The 19,472-nt window shown below is 33.8% G+C and overlaps 1 protein-coding gene and 1 long non-coding RNA gene across 8 annotated transcripts in view; both read right to left on the reverse strand.

The window, feature by feature from the left end:
* LOC109534691 (furin-like protease 2) overlaps nt 1-19,472 on the reverse strand; it is a 904,557-nt gene that overhangs the window by 275,459 nt on the left and 609,626 nt on the right. The gene's annotated exons all lie outside the window — the stretch shown is intronic.
* LOC109540682 lies at nt 7,931-10,155 on the reverse strand. 5 transcript variants are annotated; one of them, XR_007282389.1, is made up of 5 exons: nt 9,708-10,155; nt 9,407-9,585; nt 9,093-9,337; nt 8,789-8,874; nt 8,194-8,733 (listed from the first exon to the last, which is right to left on the reverse strand). It is a non-coding gene; the product is annotated as an uncharacterized LOC109540682 (long non-coding RNA). The 5 variants fall into 5 exon arrangements; XR_007282391.1 differs by lacking the exons at nt 8,194-8,733; nt 8,789-8,874 and adding an exon at nt 7,931-7,948; XR_007282392.1 differs by lacking the exons at nt 8,194-8,733; nt 8,789-8,874 and adding an exon at nt 8,073-8,090.

Raw genomic sequence — 19,472 nt, forward strand, 5'->3', positions numbered from 1 at the left:
CTTTCAGATCAAATTAAACGAGTAGGTAAAAAATTTAATATTAGAACTATCTTCAAAACTGAAAATACAATTAGAAGTAAAATTTCAGTAACAAAATCTTATGACATAATTGAAAATACAAAAAACGTAATTTATAAAATTCCTTGCGAATGCAATAAATTTTATATAGGAGAAACCTCAAGATCGTTACACAAAAGACTCAAAGAACACCAATCATACATAAAAAACAGAGAATATCATAAATTACACATTTGTCAACATGCATTTAATAATTGCCATAAAATTCAATGGAATAATTCCACAATTTTAACAAAAGAACAATCCACAAAAAAACGTAAAATTAAAGAAAGCGCGCTAATTTTACTAAATCAAAACAATTGTGTTGCTTCATGTTCAGTTAATTTAAGTCATACATGCTTACCTATGCTAAAATCTGAATTAGACCAGAGAAACATACACCCAAATTAAATTGACACCAAAATTATTAATTAGCATTACCTTTATTAATTTAAACAATGAGATTAAGTCAAAGTCACATAATTGACAATTTGCACAGACGAATAATCAAAGCGAATTTTCATATACTGTATTATCCTACTATTGTTACACAATTTATTAACATACTCTTTTTTAGGGTCATTTAGGTTCTTTTGATAACGATAGCAGAAAATAGCTATCGAAACATCAAAGGAATTTTTCAAATTAATTTCTTTTCTCTTACAGCTCGAGCCTAAGTGTGTCGCAGGATACCCTCTAGGTGATAGTTCTTGATTACTTTTTGATAAATAATGCGTTCTTATTGCGAAATAGGAGTACTATTTATCAATCTGTAACAGAAAACGTGAGGAAATTCTGTCTTTTTTAAAGACATAAATTTTTGAGGCGAAATACCTAACATGAAGTTTGTAAAAAAAACTTTAGTTGTCACCTTATTTTCATATTAATAAGTTGAAAACTTTATTTGTTGAAATGGCTGAGTTTTCCAATGCTGAATACGCAGATATTCTTTACATTTATGGACTTTGCGACGGAAATAGTGGCGGCTTCCAAATATCCGTGCCTTTGCAAATACCTATCGAAGGGTCAGTGAGTCAGGAAACGTACAAGGTAGGCAAATTCACGTAGGAGCAAACTGTAAGGGAGTACCTTAATCAGCGTTTTCCTAATCGATGGATGGGGAGAGGACGCCCCATATTATGGCCTGCTAGAAGCCCAGCTCTAACTCCGTTAGACTTTCACGTATGGGGTAGGATGAAAGAGTTGGTTTATGCCGCAGAAATACATACAAGAGAGGTATTAAACAGCGCCTTAGAGATGCCGCTATTACACTTTTGATACATTTTCGGCCAGGGTAACCCGGACAGAAATATGAAGGCAGGCACATGCATGCGTTAGAGAAAGGGGCTTCATTTTGAGAAGGCTCTTATGTAGTTAAGAATTAATGAATAACATAATTTTTTTTCCGTATCAATGCAAGCTGGGTGCTCATTTCAATACTAAGAATAAGTAAAATTTTAATTAACAGGTAAATTAATCTAATAGGTAAAAACAAATAAAGAAACTCTAAGACTGATGTCAACTGCGGCTAGTAATAATTTTTGTAATAAAATTGATACAATCCAACTGCGCAATTTTTGCTGTCTTTATACTAAACCACAACCCGATTAAGCTATGCAATAAATCGATTTTAATTTGCTTACTCGCAAACGGGACGTCGTACAAAAAAGTCAAGAGACCTTTTCTCTTCCAAATTGAACAGGAACTTGGCTGAACAGGAACTGGAAATAGTATTTATTTTAAGACAAATCAGTGTCGTGACATTTTTCTATTTAAAATTATCTACAGACGTGCCTGTACCCACGCCGCTGGAAAAAATAGAAACAATATTTTCATCACAAAACGTGTATTGTTCTTAGTTGCCTAAGCCTGTCAAATGTCATTATAATATTCCAAGCAGTTTCCGTAATATTAATAAATAACATTGTTGTTATTAAAACTTTAACACCCTAGATCGGAAACTAATGGTTTTCGCAACCTGGTCTATTAACGAAATATATCCAAAATTACTTGCACTATCACCCCCTGCAAGGAATACGTCTACTTACCAAACACCCTGTATATTAGTTTTTAAAAACGCGTCATTTTAAGTATGCACTACGCCAGATTTGTCAACACTGGTTATAGCCAAATATTCCAAGAGAAAATATTTGTTTATAGTTAAAATTTGATTCCATTTAATTTTTAGCATATAGTGGATACAACAGTTGATACGCACATCAACACGATATTTTTTGGCATGATTTTTTTATATTTTTTTAAATTTAATTTTATGAAGTACGATATTTGTTGTATGATCAATGTGACTTACGGCCATCCGGCTTACGCCAGATTTTTAGGTAGGTCATAACTTTTATTACGACCAGCTGAAGTCAGTTCTTTTTGTCTCATCTCATCGGAAAAGGTTGGCTATTATGATAATAAGTTTTATCTTTGATACCGAAGCTCAAAATAGCTCAACGGAGATGCGGTTTCCATTGCCGCCATTGATTCAACCAGAAAATGGATCTTCTTCATCTGATTCGTGTTCCTGTTATCCGTCCCTGTAAATGTTCCGCAACTTCTTTGTTTAATTGTGTTCAATATTCGTTTTTCCTTCCTCATAATTCCCAGTATTTAATCATTTGCCAGCCTCTCAACTTATTCCCCAGGTCCTTCCCTATATACGACCACCTCTTTAATGCTTCTAGTCCACCACTACCGCTTTTCTTCAGTACTAAATTGCAGACAGATATAGCATCTCAAAACTTGGAATTTGTGGTTTAAGTTAAGATATCTACTGTAAAATACATTTCTAATTTTGTTAAATACGGTTCTGTTTTGTTCTTGACTATCCTTGACTTCGTTTTCTCTGTGTATTCATTTTCATTCTCATCATATACAATTGTTAAGTATTTACTTTTAATGACTTTTTCTCTTAATTCTTTTTTGATCCACATGTTTTTCGCATTTTTCTGTTGTAGGGCTTATTTTGCATTTCTCATAAATAAGGTCTTTATACAGGTTTCGGGAGTGCTATTTTTAGGTAAAAGCGACTGGTGAGGGCTAATCTTCCCCATAAGCGCACCAATTATACAGGGTCGTTTATATGTAATTATATAGAAACGTATTATGTAGAAACGGTGAATTATTTCCTAAGCAAAGATACCTAGAATAAAAACATTAAAAATTGTAATGTTATTTCCAGTCTATGTACATAAAGAACAAAAATGTATGCAAGGTCAGTCCAAAAAGTCACAGCAGCGCAATCTTATATTTTCTAATGGAACACCACGTATTTTCGGAACACCCTGTATTTTTGTATGGGAACACAGTACATGTTTAAATTTAACCCTTTTGGCGATATCGAGTTCACAAAATTATGTTTTGGTGTAATTTGCCAAATTAGTAAATCAAATTTAAAAACAGTATTCATGAAGTTATCTTAGAGAATGTCTTAAGAATTATTTCAGCTTTGAAATGGCACGTTTTTCAGTGAATCTAAGAGTACTGAAATATTAGTGATGGTAAGGGATTTTGGATGCGAACTACGAACATATCTTCTTGAAACAATTGCCGTGAAATGTATTGGTCGTAGGGGACAACTAAATGGCCCGCTCGGTCTTCCGATTTGACACCACTTGACTTTTTTCTATGAGCTAATATTAAAAATGATGTTTACAAAAATAGGTCACAAAATATTGAAGAGGCGCAAGAGAGAATAAGTCACGAAATTTCCGGTATTCACCTGAAAATATCTACTTCTAAATTCCTTAAAATAATTTATTTAGCGACTTCATTACTGTCAAATGGTAAATGGCGCACACTTTGATCACGTTTCAAAATAAAATTTCAATTTAATACTAGGAATCAATTAAAATATATTGCTTGTACCTTTTGTCTGTTTTCTTTCACCATTCCTGCTTGTGCAAGATTTAAAATATTAAATTTAATCATTTAGCGAATTACAGAAAAAATAATTTTAACAACTCTATATCCTCAAACGTTTTATTTAAGTGCGTAATGTTTAGAACGCCGAGGAGAAATTATTTATTGACTATCATTGAGGGTGTTCCATTTATGAGAAAGAAACTTCGTTTTTCCGTTGCTTTTTTGCTGACCCTGTATTCAAAATTTTTCTTCATGTAATTAGACTGGAAAGAACCATTCAATGTTAGCTCTCTTGGCTTAAAAATAATCCCCCGTTTCCATATATAGAAGCGACCCTGTAGAGATATCGATTGGGGATTTTGATTATGGCGAAAATTTAATTTTCTTTTCAAATGATAAAATGCTTGAGTTTGTTTTTATTTTCTAATTAATGACGTCACTTTCAAATTGCTTGCAAAATTTAATTCTATCAAACTCACGAGTTCAATGATGTATTATCACTAGGGGGCTGCTATATTTATTCCTGCATTATGCAAAACACTGCTGACGAGTGTATCCTATTGAGAGTCGTAAATTATGTAATTGGCACTAGATCAAGTAATATATCCCAACAGAAACGTTTGATTATAATATATGGATCATTAACTTGCATGTTTTCTAACCTAATTAAAACGCAACGCCTTATTTCTCATTACATTTTAACGGGGATCCATATTTGATTAAAAACAAAGTAGAATACCCGACGGGTAACTTTAGCCTGCTGGAATGAGGTTGCAGCAAAGATAATATTATGTTTAGTCGTAACTTGTATATGATTATGACAAGGTCTTCACATCCCCTACAAGGATTCTAAACGTTCTAAAAATTGGTATCACGTATGCAGATCTAGTCCTTAATAATAAATCGAACACTGCTATCTACAATGCAAGTTTGATAAATAATGGTTAATAACGCTAATCTGCTGGATTAAACATAAACAGTAATGAACCGCATTAAATTCAAAGCGATAATCATTCATAGCCCTAAATGTATTTGCATTAATTAAATGCGCATATAACCTATCTAGCTGATAGAAATACATTATTTACATATAATGCACAGTATATTAGCGGTGATAAATAGTCACAGATATATTGGGCGATAACAGCATGTATGTGAAATTCGGTATCTTTGTATGAAAGTACGTAAAACGAGTAATTGCTACCAAACAAATTTCTTAAATCACATTTACGGCAATCATGATTGATACAGTTGCTGACAGCAAAATACTTCAGCTGTAAAAAAATGCGTTGCATCGTGCGATCAAGTTTTTTAGGCGACCCAACCGTTTGGCTTTCAGTTTCCGTCGTGGCAAGCATTAGCGTTTCTTTCCAGTTATCTAAAAATATTAATTTTTGTTTAATCAGATATTACTATTAAAAAACGGTTTTAGAAAAGTTTTAGTAACTAATTTTAGATTCTGACTGAAAGACTAAAATATTTCTGTAATAAATATTGTAACGGAAATGGCCTGGGGTACTCACGTTTGGAATGGGGAATCGAAATTCATGGTGTTTCAGTAAATGGGAGCCCCATTTGGGCCCCATTTACTGTCAAATATGACACTGACAAGCGGGAAGTTTCGCACCTGTTCTGGAGATTTCGATAACTATCTGGAATACCTGGAGAAAAGGATATAAGCGACGACGAGAACCAGACGAGGGAGAGTGAAGTGACAGCCGCGCCTGAGTACAGAAGAAGTTAAACCCGCGAGTCGGAAATCCGTGTTTTCCGTGTGTTATTGTTATCGTTTGTGAAGTTGACATTAATTTAGAAGTTAGTTTGTTCCTGTTCCGTAGTTAAAGTTGTACCGAGTGGAATAAAAGTTGTAACCAGAAGAAAGAGTTTAAATACTCGGCCATCCACGGTACAATATATAGACAGTTAGCTTTTAGGGGAGATTAATTTACGTACAACATGACATTTAAATTTATTTGAAATAGCAAATGTGTGGCTGAATTTGCTGAATGCAAACAGTACAGGGTGATTCAAAATTGGAGTCATTTTTCTTAAGGGGCAATAGGAGCTCACTTGGAAGGTGCGAGAAAAATATTGAAATTTTTTTTCGATAACTTTTAGAAGATATTAACAGTTGAAAATCGAATTTCAACTTGGTTTTTAACCATTATTTTGAAAGTGTTCCATGTTTAATTGGTAGCATATTGGAATACTTAATAATTCAAAAAGAAAAATTACGATCTTTGCTTAAAATTTCACAAATTTTTCGTATTAAAAAAGTTCTCTTCTAGTTCTCTCTATCAAAAAATGATAAGAAGTCAAAGCGGCAATGATGTGTTTTGTCATTAACAAATAGTTACAGGTGGATACAAACTATGATTTACTTTGAATTTCCTTTCATGAATTTGCGGATATGCGACACAGCAGAAGCTTAAAGAACTCACGCCAACAAAGGGCGAGGAGAGTGGTTCCAGGAAGAAAGTGGATGGGAATTGATGTTCAGGTCCAATACACAGAGGAACAAGTATTGGACACAATTGCAGAAGAGCCTTTTAGGGCACTCAGAACATTGCCCCGCAACTGACACTTTCCCAGGCACCAAATAAATACCAGCTACATTCCTACCATGTATGTAAGATCACATTAAACCAATGGATTACTGAACACCGGTATAAATTGAGCGGAAGTCAATTAACCGAATACGAGAAGCTGCTCAAGAAGAGTGCAGAATAACGTGATTACACAGGCACTAACTTGTTTGGAGTTTAAGACGGAAATATATGTTTATTTGTATACACATCAGTTCGAGGTTGTGAGTTTCGAAATATGTTCCGTCAGTCAACGATTTCTGTTGAACTTACCGTTTATCATTGTCTATCTTATTGTCACTTTCTCTATTTATCAATGGTTACCGGAGTTTTAAATAATTACAAAGCAACAGGTATTTACGTAATGTTAATTATGCAGATTACTTTGAAAAACAGTGTTGCCGTTTTTCTAATATCGATTTTTGCAAATTTCTCAGTTTTTAATAACAATTAATATATTTTACAAATTTTTCTGTACTTTTTAAACACCGCCAGACAACACCTCCAGAGGAATGACGCCAATTTTGAATCACCCTGTATATGTATTAAAAAAATAAGTGACTTTCTTTAGATTCGTACCTAAATTGACTTAATTGTGTCGTACTTTAACTGTACCTCTGAGTGTGTTTGTATTGCTGATAAACATGCAGCCACATCATGAAGATTGTGAAAGATTGAATTGCGGAACTCATCGATCATCTCAGTTGATGATGATCGATAATCATCGTTTTACTCTCAGTACATTGGTTAGGCATTTTCGGCACACTAAAATAGCAAAAAACGCACACACACACACATAAGAAATATAACTGAATGGATAAATTGAATTGATAGCATAGCAAAATTAAGGAAAATTGTCAACAATCGCCCACCAGAAACTCAAATCAAAAGGTTTTAAGCAACAATTTAAATAAAACTTTGAACTTCCGTAAATGAAAAAAATTCGATAAAAGACATAAGTTAATAACATGAAATTGATGATCAAAAGGCCGTTGATAGCATTAAGCACGTTTTTCTTCGCTGTGACTTTTACGTTAAATAAGGAATCATTTTGTAAACAAAATTATAATTACTATATAGTAACATCAATCTATATATTCATTTATATTCTTTTTTTCCTGGGTTTCAGTCAAAGTGTGAAATAAAAATTTGTGTATCGTTTATTTCATAACGTTTCGGAGAGACAACAGCGCCATCATCAGATTTAAAATTGATACAAACTCATAATCGGGAAACATTAGATTCTTTAAGCTCTTTGCTGCCTTGAAACCTTTATCCATATTTTGAAAAGGAAACTAGTATAAAAAACTCGAGAAGTTGAAAACTTTCGCTCACAAAATAGCTTTGGCAATCGTTTGGAGACGCCCATAGATAAAGACAAGTATAGATAGCCCACTCCCTCGCACTTTGTTGGACCCGCTCTAACCTGCTGCCATCTATGGACGCAAAGGCACGGCTGCGTTTTAAATCTGCTTGCGAGTTTGCGTCCCTGCTACTTGTTTTGAAGGTTGGTGTCCTTACGATTATTGGTGACCGATTACTTTAATTGAGTTTAATATATTTGAACAGTGGGAAGACCTGTAACAAATATATCAAATTGAACATAAACATACTCCTAATCTCAATTAAAGTACTTCGACAGCCATTGGTTTTGGATATGTTGATAATAAAAAGATCAAAATCATTTTCAATTTTTATTGCAGTAAATAAATAGGCAAAACGCCAAGTAGCATTAATTTGTGAAAAATGTATCATGCAAACAACAAACCTTTGTTCAAAAAGCAAAATTATCACGTTATGAATGAAGGTGTAAGAAAATAAACAAATAATTCAATGTAACAACAAATAAATTAATTACTTAACTACAATTATGAAAGCAGATACATTTTTAGGTAGGCATATGAATATCACAATAATTTATCCCGACATATACTTGTGTACCATAAAATCGGTTTCCATAAGTCTAAAATCTACGGTAATACGTATGAATAAAATAAGTAAAAAGTAATAAAATCATTTTACCTATGGCCACTACTGTAAGTATATACAAATTGTCAATATACAATATATAAAACATACAAATTTGTCCTTTAGTTTTAGTAAGTTAATACGATCGTAGGTAAAGTATGGTACTCATGGAATTATTACGCAAAGTGCTACTTACAACTCTTATTATGTAATATACTATTACACTGCATGAAGTCCAAGAAAACAAAATTTCCTGAAAAACTGAAAGTAAAGCGGCACTTTTTAAAATGCGGTAATTTACTAAAAACCTTTAATCCCATTTTCTACGAAGAGGATATTTATATACAGGGTGATTCGCAACCTTATAGACACACAGCAAGGGCGTGTAGACGACCTGAAAACAAGTCGAGTTTCCATTTAAGGTTTTTTTTTTCTCAGGCCCATGGTCAACGCGACATACAGGGTGTTAACCTTTTAAAAAAATGTTAATATTTTCTCTTTAATTCCTACAGTTAATGAGATATTTGCTCAAATTTTAAACGTAGGCTATTGATTAAACTCTTAAGCCGTAGGTAAGCTACTATATTCCTTATTCATTGTATATCTACTTACACGGAACTGAGGCGATATTTGATGTGCTAACATATTCATGTGATGATCCAGCAATATCACATATGTTGGCTGTTTTTGGCGTGTTTTGCCAGGATAGACTTTCGCTGGCTTAAATAACCGAGTCTAGCGGACTCGACTTGGTGAAGGACGTGCCTGACTCTGCCGAAATCTTTTTCACGGGTTCCCTCATCCCTTAGGATATGATACATCCTCTCGATAGAAGCTATTCTCCTTGGAAACGGCACCTTAAACAGTTTCGAAATGTATGTAGTACTCTTTAAAACAAGACATAAGATAGTCTTATTTAAACATACCTGAAAAATATTTTGTTGGGAGACAATTTAGTAATAGTCTCCAGTTTGTCTTGAAACACACATCGTGAAAATGTCTGGACACAAATCTGCTACGAAATTTCCATTTTGCCAATAAATGTTCACATCCAGTCCGCCTGATCCAAATGCTTCTCAACTTTTCATTTCTAGGAAGTGCACACCTAGAAATATGTTGCTTTTATGTGTTATAATTTAAATACGAAAAATGTATGAGGTATCATGCACCATGTTGGCGTCCTCCATCAATCAATATGTAAATAATTCTAGTAATGCTGAAGCTTACCGCTTTGAAGATGTATCATCGCACTGAGGTACACAGCAACGTTGAAGAATTGAACTAATTTTTTAATAAATTTCATAAAACACTTGTAGAAAGCAAGAAACAATGCCGGCATTAAAGTTGTTTACATCAATGCTATCGATTACATCGATTAGACGCCTTGTCACTCGTAACCTTGAAATTGGAAACAACGCCATAAAGTCTGCCAGCCGTCCAGGCGATATTCTGTGCATTAAATCACTTGACTTAACTGAAAACTGTCCGGTACTCGTCATATTGATGTCTGTTTCGCGTGGGCGAAGCAAGGTGGCGAAACCCTCAGGCCAAAAACTTGGTTACGCGCAAGTCAATATGAGTGAACCCCCCCAGGAGACGCCTAAACCAATCCTTGACAAATTTCCACCGCATCGCCCAAACAACTTTAAATTCTCCGTGCGTCAAATGCTACTACGATCGATGGTGCCACCAAAATTACCTTCAGGGAACGGCGGTAGAACGGCGCATCATAAGATATCGGTTATGCATCTCGGCCTTCGTTGAAAGTCGACTCGAGACGACTTCACTCGAAGAAGCGTTACTGCTCAGCATCACTCGACAGCCAAGAAAAAGTGCTAAACGCGCCCAAAAAAAGTTTCTACTTGAACAAATATGTCAGCCAGTCACAGTATTTACGGTTTCTTTTTAAATTGCGCTTTTCAAGAGTAGATAAAATGTGCGACAATGTGGAAAATGCTTTAAATTCTAAGGTACAATTATAATCCACCGCTTTATAATCCATGCTGATTATTCTCAACATTTGTTGAGTTATCTTTAATACAGTTGAAGAAAGGCTACATCCTTAACGTTTTCTAAACTTTAAAATAACTTCTATCTTCTATGTTTAGTTTTCGACAGCGAAAACATTGACATGTTATTTGCAGGTCTGTGAAAAATTATAGAATTATTAAAGAAAACCTCAGGTAATTAAACCAAGTATTAACAGCGTTGTTTAGACCTTGGTGTTTGAATCGAATCCCTTTTGAAAGAGTACTTTCTCATTATCCATCAAGTAACTCCCCGATAACTCCTCAAGAGAATCTTTGAATACCATTGGTAGGTTAGTAGCGGAAAACAAACCATTTTCAACACAAATAACGATCAATTCACCTTAACCTCCTGGCACTAAAATGATAAAAGCAATAAAACTGTTTGACGACTTTGAAAACATAATCAACTTTATTTGGCAAAAAAGCAATATTATTTACCTTAATTTGAATGAATCAAGTACACGTATAAACCAATCGATATCAGTATTAAATTTGCTACGCATTCCTTACCTCCTTACCGGCAATCTGAACTAAAATTGATGAAGTATGTGCTCTATATATTCACAAATAAAGTGAATATCCTTTGAATGAATTTGTTTTCTGATTTTCTCTAACTCTAACATATTATGCCACTGCTAAGCTCTTTTGCCTTACATACATGAAGATCCATAATTTGGGTCACTTGCTTCAATAACTTTTTTTCACTTTACTGGATCGTATAAACACCGCATCAGTGTGCTATTTTAGACGGAGACTTAGCGCCACTAAGTGAAGTCAATTAGCAAAGTAGAAACACCCGACAGATCATTTTAGTTAGAGAATTGCGATAGAAAAACAATATTTTTGCAGCACACGAGCAGAACTGGTTATAAAATGAGATAATTAACGTCCTCAAGAATAAAAATATTTCAGCCGACCGAAAATGTAACAGACTGACTGCTTACAGAGATAATTCAACAGCTAATTCAAAATCAATCAAATTTAACCGCATTTGGAAAATAAGAAACCAGCGGGTTGTCATGGCGTTGACCTAGTTGAGCGTTGAAATAGAATTGTTAATAGTGGGTTGTGCACTAATATAATGTTTAATTTAAAGTTAAGTGAAGGGCCGCCTGGTCTAGACATTTGGAAAATTAATCAGGCTCTTTCAAATGGTTGCACTTAATCAAACTCGAACACAAAAGAAGTTAATAAATCACTTGATAGGCGAATTCTGGAAAAGAAGAACAAAACAGGGATATGCAACGGGCAACGAGTACACATCCAGTCGATAAAGAGACCTTATGACCTGCAAAAGCTGGTCAAGATTTGATATTAAACAGAAAAATCTGTCACAGTTAGTTATTGGTGACTAGGAATATGCTTAATCTTAATAGTTCTAATGAGCGAACGAAAGTAAATTCAGCTGAGCAAACTTTGATAAAATATTTTTAAAACTGCAAAGATAAACAGAAGATGCAAAACGCATAAACCATCGATACCCCAAAAGTTATTAAAAATTAATCTGCTGGATCACAATTTGAAACCGGTTCGGTAATGAGTTGAAGGACCAAATTTATGCACAAGCTAAACTACCCACATCATTATTGGGTTGAAAGAACGTCAGGCCACTCCAAATGTCCAAATTTAAATAGCTTTTACAATTATCGATAAAATTATATAACACTACATGTGAAAACCTAGTTACCCACTTGATCCGTGACAAAGGAATTGACGATTTTGATTAATCCCTGAATTACGGAGTTGTTCTCAGTGTTTCCATTATCGTCCAGAAAATAATGGAGACTGACATAAGATTCTCGACAAACAGTAAAGGGAGTTTCACTGGATTCATACCGGCTTGCTTGAATAAGTCTTTCTCGTAATTGATCAATTATCAGACTGAGTTTAAGAAACAATTGATTTTAGACATCTGCGTAGGAAAACATCAAGTGGTGGTAGGTCTAAGATTCTTGACGGCCATTCAATATGACATAAGAAAATGTCCTAATCTGGATCTAAATATTCTAATCTGGATAATTCTCATTCAGCAAATCTCTAAACCGAATAATATGAGAAATCGTCTTGAAGATGCAGGAAATCCTCGGACGAAAACCGATTTCATAGACGGTCTGTTTGGTTTCCTGCTTCGCGAACAATTAGAGGCTCTGTCGTATTCCGAAACATTTCGTCAAACACTTCAACATTTAAGGCAATAAATAACGGCCCAATAATGGTTTTGTTCAACACAAAACGAGTAGCCCGAAATGGACACAGATAATGGACAATCTAAAGATGCTCGGTTTCCAGACCTAGAGGAACAGGTATTGGAGATCATTGCAGCTGAGCCTTGCAGGAGTACTTGAGGCATTGCACAACAACTGCACTTTCTCAAACACTGGATACTTAATTGTCCCAATAGGTCCCCGAGGAAGAGCTTACATTCCTACCATGTATGTGATATGCACAGGATACAAGAACACATTAAATTTCTGACCTTCCGAACACCGGCTCAAATTGAGCAGCAGTTAATTAACGGAACACGAGAAGCTGCTCAAAATATGAGCCCGGTCTTAAAGTGATTGGGACACAATGATGTTTGGAGTGAAACGGGCAGGATTTCTTACTCTTGGGAACACATCTTCTGTTTTAACAACAGAATTGTATTTTATTTGATCAATAATATAGATCAATGACACATAACCTTTAACAGATGGTTTTGGATGACACTTGTGACCTATTTAGGTATATCATTCATTTGCCCCAAAAAGATGGCCGCACTCGGGAGGTTGTTTTGTCGCAGCACTGACCGCAAGGGGACACCGTTATACTAACCTCAACGCATGTTATTGTCTCTTTTATTTTTTTTGCTTTATGTTTATCCATGGTTACCGGAGTTTTTAATAATTACGAAGGAACAGGTATTTACGTAATGTTAATTAGGCAGATTACCTTCAAAAACATTGTTGCCATCCTTCTGATCTAGTTTATTTGCAAATATCTGAGTTTTTAATAACACTTAATTCCTTTTACTATTTTTTTCTACTCCCAAGACACCCCCCCCCCACATTTCTCCAGAGGAATGACGCTAATTTTGAATCACCTTGTATATCTGCACATAAGGGAGGAACTATAATAACTGCACACTTAGTGATGAGCTGAAGACTCTGTAAATAAAAAAAAACAGTTGTAAAAGTAATTGTATAAGTGTGCAGTTATTGTAGTTCGTCCATTTGTCTCTCCACAAAAACGTTAGTTGTTAATTTTACCCACTGACCCAGGTGAACAAATGTACAATAGTTCCACCCTTGCAATACCATGGAACCCATGAAAATAAGATGTTTCATCAGACCGTATCAATAATAAGATTCTGGAGGGTTGCCAACCTTCCCATGAGAAACAATTAGCACCCTGAAGAAGGCGGTAATAAATGGCTGAAAGCTTGATGGCTAAAAACGTGTATCTTTTTTCACCATTGCCCAGACCGAACAAACAAACCTAAACAAATGAACTAAAATAAAAAGACCCGAATTCCTGATAGATAAGAAAAAAATCTAGGGTACGTTTTCAGTTCTTAGAAAGTGTTTGCGATAGTTTTTCAGTACTTTGTGATAAATAAAGCAACCAGTGCATACAAGTAGGTTGAAACATTCTTGAACGGATGATGTTTTTATTCTTTTGTCCTTTGAACTGTCCTTTTTTTGTTTCTCAGATATAGTATTTTGAAGTGTTCAAAATTGTCCTCTAGTATAAAAACTTGTGTGTTTTCTCGGGGGGTCGCCAGCCGGGTTGCATGACAACAAAAGACAAACGGATCTATTTTTATTCAAAAATTGAAATGAAAATTATTTCATGTAACATAAAGCAACCAAAATACATAGAATCAACTAGTATGAACCACTGTAAAAAATGCATCCAATAAGAAATTACAATTGAGTTATTTGAGCGAATAAACTCGTTATAATTTGTTGCCTGCACAGAGTTGCATTTACAATTACAATTTTCGTCATAGTTCCCATTATAATAAAGTATGTTAATAACGATTTAAAAAAATCGAGTTACAAAAGTAAAATTAAAAAACCTGAATTTCTAATCCTCTTTATAAATGAGACTTTGATAATGAATATAATTGACATTTGACGATTGCATATCGATAAACATTGCTATTTTTAATTGAATGTAATCTTATAGTTATCTACTAGATACCATCTAAAATTTTGGACCTATCTGACCAGAATTAATTGTTTAAAATAGCTATTATCAAATATTAGTCTTCCATAATAAACCATTTACATTTGAACTGGTTATAATTTAAAATTGTAGTGCTGAAACGAATTTATACCGTGTAGACTATACGGATGTAATCTGCCGTTGTACATTTTAGAGTTTCAAAATTAAACCAAAGCCTCAAAACTCAAGAATCAAAACTTGTTGGACTTAAGCGTATTAAATCGGGACCTTATAGGATGTTAAGCATTCAAAGGGGAAGTCATATTATCAAACTTCTAGACTTTTTAAGACAACGCCTGATTTACAGGCGTAACTTGCTTGCATTTATAAGCGGAGCAGTAGAAGTCACGTACTTTATTAGACTACAGAAACCGAACATACAACTTTTAACAATAAAGAGAGATTATACCGCGCCAGACCAGTCCTGCTAGACGAAATTTATTGGGCCGTTCTGCATAAAAGTCGTAATGGAGTTTAATGTGGCTCTGGAGACTTAGCCGCTTTCTTATTTGCAAAACAGCAGCTCTCCGAGATTCTATTGAATTTAATTAAATATACCATGGTAATTGCTGTTATTAATTTTGCTCAGAGTCTTACATCAAATTAAACACAAATATTACACACTGTATCTTTTCAGAAAATTCCAGCCAGTTTACTTGATGTTATACTGTATGTACTAACACAAACTCAATTAAGGTTATTTTAAAACATACTATTTTTCATGTAGTATTCAATATCTGCACTTATTACATCATTCAGTAGAACATGATGAGCACTTACTGAATGGACGACACAATAATGTTAACGATTGAATTTTTTCTGGGAACTACATAGATGAAGGTAAAGAATAATTGGCAGTTGTTGGAGGAACTGCACGAGATTGGGACAATGGTTTGAGCGCGATTTCCGGCTGTGGAACATTGTTTAAATAATTAAAGAAAGTGCGAAAAAATAATTATTTAAAAAAAAGTTGGGTACTTTTTTTCAAGTATTAAAAATACCTATAATATAAGATAAACTAAATTAAAATCCGTTCATTTGTATACTCAGAAAACGAGAAAAACCGCCGATTTCAGCGTCTTTAAATTTTATATAATTAATTCGGTTTTGTTTACAAAAAATGTTAATATAAATTTTTCAAAGGTCTTTGTACCCTTTATAAGTGTACATTTTTTATTAATATTCATAGCTTTTTGTGCATTACTATTTGTTATGTAAAAAGGGCTCTTGCCAAATTCTCAATAAGTTTTTCTTAAGACATCGAAGAGATTTCTCTGAGGCTATATTTTACTTGTAAAGAGTCTCACTACAACGTTCAATAAAGGAAAATGTTATTGCTGAATGATAAATTGTTTAAACATTAAGTTGAAAATCAGGAATTTGTGTGAGCCGCACTTGCAGTTGTCTCTAAAAAAATATTTATTATCTGGCAAGAGCCTTTTTTTGGAAACAAATAGGAATGAAAAAAAGTTACGAATATTTTAAGCTAAAATTGATAGCACTTATAAAGTATACCTTCAAAAAAAGTTATAGAGTTACCATGGGGTCTCAAAAGAACTTGTTTTTAAAAAACGACTTTATTCAAGCGATTACAGGATGAGAATGGCGTTAGTTTGCATTTGCTATTATAAGAAAAACAATAAGGTTTCACGATACTATGCAATGGACAATAGACAATACAGATGCTGAATTGCGTCCTTGCTAAAATTCACTTCTAGTGATAAGGCGATTATAACTATAGCACGATTTTTATGAAGTGAAACCAAGTTAATCATAGAAAATTTAAAGGAAACGCTAAAATCGGCGTTTTTTTTCCGGACGGATTTTAATTTAGTTTTTGAGTATTTAAACAATGTTCCACAGCCGGAAATCGAGCTCAAACTATTGTCCCATACATTCTGACATCCTTCCTATCAACTTCCAATAATCTCTTACCTTGATCTATTTAGTGCCCGAAACAGGCCTTTTAAAGTCTAATCTGACTAAACTGGTAAATAGCAGTGATACATGGTACTAAAATGTATATAAAATTGATTCAGAATATGCTAGTTTTCAATAATTATTTACAAAAACATTTTTTGATAGTTTTTAGATAACATTTTTTCACGAATAAATGTATCCACATCAAAACCCGACCGTTTTTGATTCCTGTCTTAACATCTTTGTCATGTTTGATATATTTTAAAAATCCCCATTCAATTTCCACGCTTCTTGCAAAACTTCATCTAAACCAATGGCTTTGGAAAAATTGGCTTTATAGGTAATAGCTACATTAAAAAAAACTATTTTTTTAAATAACAATAGAACTTTTCAATTATCGCAACAGAAACTGTTGAGCTTAACATCGAATTGAACGAGACATTAATTCAATATTTAAAGTTCTTAATAGTTGCTGAAATTGGCGTTCACCCACAAAAACAAATGACCTTTTTCTGTAGTGCTAAAATCATTGTAAAAATTAGAAATTGATTGTTTAAAATAGAAACGTAATCAAAAATACCTTACTAATTTTATAAATGAAGAATCAAACCTAAAAAAATACTGTTCATAGTTCAAAACATTATAATTTATGAGACGCTATGACCCAAAAATCAGAAATATCCTGCAGGTAAAATTTCATGTGAAAAACTTGTGGGAAACTTATACTTAGGACGTGCAATAATTTTCCTCCCTATTAAAAGTAGGCATACAGAAGTTATTAATAAATAATAAAAACAGTTTTTTGCAGAACCGGTACATCGCAGCATGCAAAAAGACACTTTTCGGAATTTATTTGGCTCAGGGTTTACCCATTTCCTTTTTAACCATCTCTTCAGATTTGGTGCGGTGTATAACGTCGAGTTCAGCTGCGGTGTATAACCGCATAAAACAAAATAATTTAGCAATTCTTTCAATAAATTTGGAAATAACGAATGTACAACAAAAACAAGGAATCCCAAAATATCAAATAATCGCATTAAATCTTCAACGCTTTCAGAGTAGACACTACCAATTTAAATAAAATAAATTTGGCTTGTTCCTTATCAATTTTTCTATCTGATCCACTTATTTCATTCTATCATTGTAATATTATTTATTTATACCTCTATTTAAAGTCCATTACCTGACTGAAAGTTGTAATTTGCTGGCTTACCTGAAACAAAAGAAATCGTTATTAAAAATAGCTTCTTAATAAATTTCAAACATCATTTACTTTTGTCGAATATTATATACCCGGATATCCTAAGAAATCAATTTTCAAGGAAAATTAATGGATCGCTATAAAAGAAAAACTGTTAAACACACATCGTAAGGAAAGCGTAGGAAAGTTTGCGCTACAGGAAAACTTTAAATCTTGGGCACTCGAAACTTTTTGAGCAGCAATTACAACTGTGTATCACGGTCCGTTGGACCTAATGGGTATTTGATAGAATACGCAGGGATACGTTTTAAAATACTTACACAAGAATATACGCGAACCAGCAACTGAATTTATTTATAATCCTCGGTAGATTTAAGGTTTACTTCAGAAATAAACTAGAATTTATCTAATATGCATAATTAACCATGTGGTTATAATAATTTCAATAAATTTTGATAATCAGGGCAAGGAATCAAATACGCACATAAAAAAGCAATTTTGGGCCGTATCCCGTCAATTCTCTTAAATTTGCAAAAATGCTGATGCTGAATTAACTTTCAACCTTGAGGCTGAGGTTGATTTACAGGAAATAATGTTTTCTTATAAAAGTATAAATAAGAAAATTTCGGCCTCGTCATTAATAAAAATAACGTGTTCTGCGAAAAATTGTGTAGCACGCCTCTATATGTTCGTAACTATGCCCATAAAGTCAGTCATTTATTAAAACTTTTTATATGAAATAAAATGATTTACTAATTAGTTAACAAGTATATTAATAAGCAAATTGAAACCGTATATAGAATATGTACCAAACCAGAGCTCTAATTACCGGGTGTTTTTGTAAATGTCCAATATTTCACAGAACGATCTCTCACATATGTTTAAGATAAAAAGTCCATATAGGCATTAGTCCCCAATGCTTTATTCTTTACTTATCGAGCTACAGAATGTTCAAGGATACATTTTTATTTAGACAGTTTGAGTTTTTATCAATTTTTTAAATAATATCGACATTTGCCCAACTTTACACTTGGTATTTGTAACATAAGAAACTTAGATTTCATCCCAGTTTTGCTCTCGCGTGTAGAGCAACAAGCGCTACCAACATGTTTCTTTTCTCGTTTGAAAATTCATAGCGCATTCGTGCACTGCCAAATTAACTTTTTTAGCAAAAAAACAAAAAAGTCGATGCGGCCAACCTTTTACTAGATATTTTCATTTAAAGTAATCGACGTATGTGAAACTATTTTGTAAACTAACGTTTTAAATTCATTTTCTAAGCGTAACTCGCACATCTTATGGCAAAATATGCACAACATATTGTACCGTGGATGGCCGGGTACCAAACTCTTTCTTCAGCCTCCAACTTTTATTTAGCTCGGTATAACTTTAAATACGGAACAGGAACAAACTAACTTCAAAATTACCGCCAAATTCACAAACAATAACAATAACCGACGAAAAACTCGCTCTTCCGACTCGCGGGGTGTAATCTCTTCTGCACTCAGTCGCTGCTGTCACTTCACTAACTCCTCATCTGTGCGTGGATGTTTAACAGACTTAGCCATTTAAGGCCTTGAGTCTTTTGTGCTGGTACCTCGAGGATACCTGGGTGAGGGTGTTGGGGGGTTT

The sequence above is a fragment of the Dendroctonus ponderosae genome, unplaced genomic scaffold (assembly GCF_020466585.1).
Source record: "Dendroctonus ponderosae isolate FM_Combo_2020 unplaced genomic scaffold, Dpon_F_20191213v2 Dpon_F_20191213_1, whole genome shotgun sequence".
Taxonomy (NCBI): domain Eukaryota; kingdom Metazoa; phylum Arthropoda; class Insecta; order Coleoptera; family Curculionidae; genus Dendroctonus; species Dendroctonus ponderosae.